Raw genomic sequence first — 5,160 nt, 5'->3', positions numbered from 1 at the left:
AAGAATCAGTTAATAAATTATTTAAGTAAATACTACATTAAAAATAGTTAGATTACAGGGCACTATTTCCAGCGTAACAACAGTCAGGTAATTTACACATACGAAGAACTAGTTCCTAGGAAACGCAGCACCCGCGTATACAACAACAACGATAAGAAAGGCAACATTTGATCAGCTAGTCAAGGAGCAAGTCCGTAATGTCAATGTATCCCAAACACCTAAAGTATTCCAATATTATATTTCGAATGACCCAACACCTATTTCTTAAAACATTACCGTTGCCTTTTTACCCATTATTACAACGAATAAATATGGTTAAGAATTGATATCTTGTTTGCATTTTATTGTTTTACATATTCTCCACCCTTAGATTGAGCTAGTCCCTAGCTCACAGTGAGTTAATAGAATGCAAGCAAGATAACATGACAATACCATAACAAAAAAAATGGAGGCATATATATATATACATATATATATCTTCACGAACTCAACACTAAAGCTGAACAATGTATAACCCACAAGTAAAAATTATGTGGACATACGGCATTAAAAGAAAATCGCATAAGCGAAGGGTTGATAGGAATAACAGTGTTCAAAAATGCTCACGTAAAATCTTAATTGTAATATAAAGTGTAAACAGAAGATTAAACCTAGTTGAGTTTCTTACTGCTGAGTTAACAGACAAAAATTTAGTAGTATTCGTGTCAAACCCCGCTTAGTAACTTCATGAAATACTTAACAAAATTGTTTGTTGTTTGTTTGTTTCAGTGTTTTTTTTTGGTTTAGTTTATGTTTCTTTGTTTTCGTGAATAATTGGTAGTTATAAATAACCAAAGCGTGTCAATGGCTCATTCTAATAATACAAGACGGAATTTCTGATTTATCGGGTGGTTTACGTTGTTTTGGCATGAAGAATTTGTAAGGAGGTGTATTGGCCTGACAAACAGTAACAATTGCTTCCTTTAGAGGGCTGTGCCTTGCAAAATCCAAAACTTTCCTTATTTCTTCCGTCATAGGAGTATTGGTCAGATATTCTGTTAAACTAGGAAAGGTTACTGCTTCTTCGTAAGTTGGCAATTTAGAAAAATCTTTAGCTGAGTCAACTGTTGTGCTTGTTTCATTATGTTTGGAGCTGGAAATTTGCTGTGTTTCACACGCGTTGTCGTGAACTAAGTCTTCTTGGCAGCTTGCTTGGCTGGGCAAGACAAAGAGACGAGAGTCAGTGGTAATTTCCTGTGAATACGAAAGAGTTTCGGTTTTCTTTGTGTGCACATTGGGTATGGCTTCCGAATCTAAATTCCTAGTCCTGAAAATACCTGAAGTGGTCTGACTGCGTAAGTCAGATTTTGGTAAAACCTGTTGTACAACTTGATCAGGGGTTTACAAGGGTTGTTTACTCACAATGCTTTGTTCATTTTCCTTTGGAGCGTCTTCCATTTCTGTGTGAAATATTTTCTCGTTAATCTCTTCTCTTAAAATTGGGTAACTTCTTTTCTGTTTTAATATTGGTTTTAATTTAACTGACGATATATTATGATTTCTTGTATCTATTTTTAACTTCTTCAATGCGTTTCCGTTTTCCTATGGTTTCGTCACTGTTTGTGGTGATAACATCTTTGAGATGTAATTCTTTCCTTTCTAGGTCATCTACGTAGGTACTATGATGTTTATCAATAATGTTTCCATCGGGACAAATTGACATGTTGTTAACACCTTGTGCGGCGTCATCGCTGAGTGAGAAAACTGTCTGATTTTGCGGTATTCTCTTGGTAATATTAATATGGACATAGCCAGTCTCCATTTTATTTTCAATTTCTGATAAATGATATTTGCGCACTTTCACTTGTGTATTTCTGTTAACCTTTCTTTTATTGCGTCTCGTATGTTGAGAACTCTGGTTCAATTTGGTAACTGTATTTAATTTTCTCAACATGTATTATCAAAAGTTACATTGTGATTACTATTTTTCGTCGCCGAAGAAAGCGGACATAAAGATTCCCTAGACTGTGTTCCAGACACGATATTTTTAGTAGGATATGGGTGTCCCGGGATTACCACGATATCCGAAATAGGCGAGTCAGAAAAACTGTCATCAAGGCGATTGTGACTATTTACAATTGGCGATTCCGTGCGAATATCATCAATACTATTTACACCTGTTTTACAAGTAGAAACATTATGTCGAGCAACCGAATGTCTTGGAGAGAATCTGCTATCTATAGTGGTAAAACAATTTCTGGGCTTATAACTAACTTGATTGTTGTTTCTAGTTGCTCTTCGAAAACCTTGTCTATAATATTTAAATAATTTTGTTCTGCCAAAACGGACTCTTGGGGTACCAACAAGAGTCCTTAGGCGTTTCCCTGGTTGGAATTTGGTGGTTCCTCTATGGCTAACATAGAACGTCGATTGTAGAAGGGGTGAATACGGAATTCATTACTATATTCATCATTCCAGCCTCTGTAAGATCGGTCATATGAGCGATTGGCGGAATGGCGCGGATTCTGATACCGCCTTAAAACACTCCCTAAATATGTTAACCGTCGCTGTAACTGGTCTAGTTGACTGTTTGGTCCCTGCCAATTACTAGGTTGAAAATGGCGCGATGTCCCAGGAGGCTGATCATCATAAGCAGCCATAGCATAAGTTGCGTTTATGTGCTGCTGCTGACGCTGTTGTTGTTTTTGGAGTGTTTTAATGTGATTGGACAATTCTTCCAGTTTCTTTTCAGCAGCTGAAGGACCTGGAGCTGGCGCAGCGGTGGCTATCACCGCATTGTTCAAGTACTTGAAGGTTGCTCCAGGAATTTAGTAAACGTGATTTGCATTTTCCTTAACACAGATTGAGTGTCTGAAGCAGCCTGGCGGCGATTGACGATGTCCTTCATACGCTTGAGACTCGGCCTCCTGAAACGTCTTTGGCCTACCTATAGTGACACATAGGCTTGAAGGTCGCCCTGTAATACCTCAATAAAATATCTCACTGTTTCTACGTCAGACAATTTTAATCGTTTGCATAGGCGCGTAATATCAGTAATGTAATCGTCGATGGGCTCGTTTGGAGCGTGTTTACGCGCACTTAATTGTTGACTTAAAATCCAATCCTGTGGGCCAGAGCCAAAACGTGCGCGAAACGCATCAAAAAGAGCAGATAAAGTGCTGGTAGTTTCCTCAGCTAATGTGACAAAGCAGGCGTACGCAATGCCCCGCAAATAGAGTGAAAAAGCATTAGGTTGCAACTCCTCCGACCAATTATTTAATTTGGCTATGCCACGAAAATTCTCCAACCATACTGACGCGTCCGCTATAGGATTTCCATCAAAAATTTCTGGCTTCAAGCCGTGATCATGACTAGTTGCTTTTTGGTCAATCTTATTTTGTGGAGAATCTAATTGTGTGCGTGTCGTATGCGCTTCTTTTTCTAGATCGCCTTTTATTGTCGTCAGAAAAGAGGTAAAGAAGGCTTTAAATTCTTCTTTTTGGGCAGCGTTCATGATACCGGATACAGGACAAACACAAATATTACTTTCTCTGTGCGTTTCAATCAGCTGTGCCTGATGTATTTGAGAACGCGTAACGATCTTTTTAGAGGCTTTAGGCCTAGGTGGCATAAATTGCAACAACCACTATTCCTATCAATCCCAATTAAATGTCGGTGCAAACTTTTAACTAAAAGATAACAGAATTGGATCACCACAACGAACAGTAGCACAAGTACGTAAGTACTAACAAATATATTATTTAAAACTAACATAGGGTGCTAGAAAAGGTTACGAAAAAGGAATAATGAGTACGCAACATCAGTAGGCCTTACGCTCCATCTGGCGGGTTGATTTCCTGGCTTGTCCTGGCTTGACCTGGTTTGTGCTGGCTTGACTTGGCTTGACTCAGCTTGTCCTGTTTCTCTTAGTTCTGCAAGTAACTCCGTAAAAGAAAGACACGCACGCGTCGGCTTCTACTTCTTGGAACTTAACCCTCAATGTTCAGTTCTGTTTATTTTTTGTCTCAGTTCCCTTTAGACAGCGAGTGTAAACGTTAATGTTGGCGTTTAATCCACCGTCTGCATATGATGATGATGTTAATTACAACATCCACGGTCGAGCAGTTGGTAACCGGAGTGGTCCGGTTAAAACATTACGGCCATAGCCACGTCTAGTCATCCACTGATCGGATTTTCGACACAAAATCCGGGCCGTCGGGCACCGAAACCGGAACTCCACCAGCTTGTTAAAGCGACCTTGGGGAAATTAGCCGATCACTTAAACACTCTTTGTTTGGTTAGCTCGCTTTTTATTTCCACCATTGATGACCTCATTACAATACTGACAACGTTCCCCTACCGCCACTCTTGACTGATTACAGCGATAACTACAACTCTGATGCGTAGGTTTGGCCCGCGCTCTTTTATCTGGATCACACCCGTGCTGTCAATCAGCTGTCTAATTCGTCTAATTCGAAAATTAACGCTGATTTCAGTACATGCGCAGTGTTCTACTAGCATGAATTCGCAGAATTCACTTAGTGAAAAATCTTTTCATTTCTGAATTTCCACTATCAAGCATAGGGTGTATGATCCAAATAAATCAGCACGTTCAATATAACAATTATCAAGAATAAGTTTACAAATTAAAATCAAGGAAAAGTGCCAGGATCTCTAATAAAAGTTGTTGTTGAAAATTCTGAAAAATTGGACAGGAGACTAAAAATAAGTTAAGGATTCTAACGCGACTAATTCCAAAAAGAGCGCTTCCAAAATCTAGATTTCAATTTTTATTTTGTTTTCTCGATCGACACCCGCGAGTAAACAAATGAGTTGTTGAACAACGCAGCTGACCCGAAAACATGTAGTGTAGCAACGGTGCTCGCAGAAGTAGTAGTAGTAGTAGTAGTAGTAGTAAGACTTTTTTTACTAGGGTAGCATTTGACAGTAATAAAACTGATAACCTAATGGCCCTCAACATAAATGTACCAAAGTATTTTAACAGGTCTAACAAGAATCAGTTAACAAATTATTTAAGTAGATACTATATTCAAAATAGTAAGATTACATGGCACTATTTCCAGTGTAACAACAGTCAAGTAATTTACACATACGAAGAACTAGTTCCTAGGAAACGCAGTACCTGCGTATACAACAACGATAAGAAAGGCAACATTTGAT

The 5,160-nt window shown here is 38.6% G+C and overlaps 1 pseudogene; it reads right to left on the bottom strand.

The window, feature by feature from the left end:
- Nucleotides 1-2,307: 2,307 nt before the first annotated feature.
- Nucleotides 2,308-3,493, bottom strand: LOC149095555 (uncharacterized; annotated as a pseudogene).
- Between the last annotated feature and the right edge of the window lie 1,667 nt (nt 3,494-5,160).

The sequence above is a fragment of the Orbicella faveolata genome, unplaced genomic scaffold (genome assembly GCF_042242905.1).
Source record: "Orbicella faveolata isolate gen_17 unplaced genomic scaffold, um_ofav_v1 contig_50, whole genome shotgun sequence".
Taxonomy (NCBI): domain Eukaryota; kingdom Metazoa; phylum Cnidaria; class Anthozoa; order Scleractinia; family Merulinidae; genus Orbicella; species Orbicella faveolata.
The sequence above is the reverse complement of the archived record's forward strand: the minus strand, read 5'-3'. Positions and strand labels throughout refer to the sequence as shown.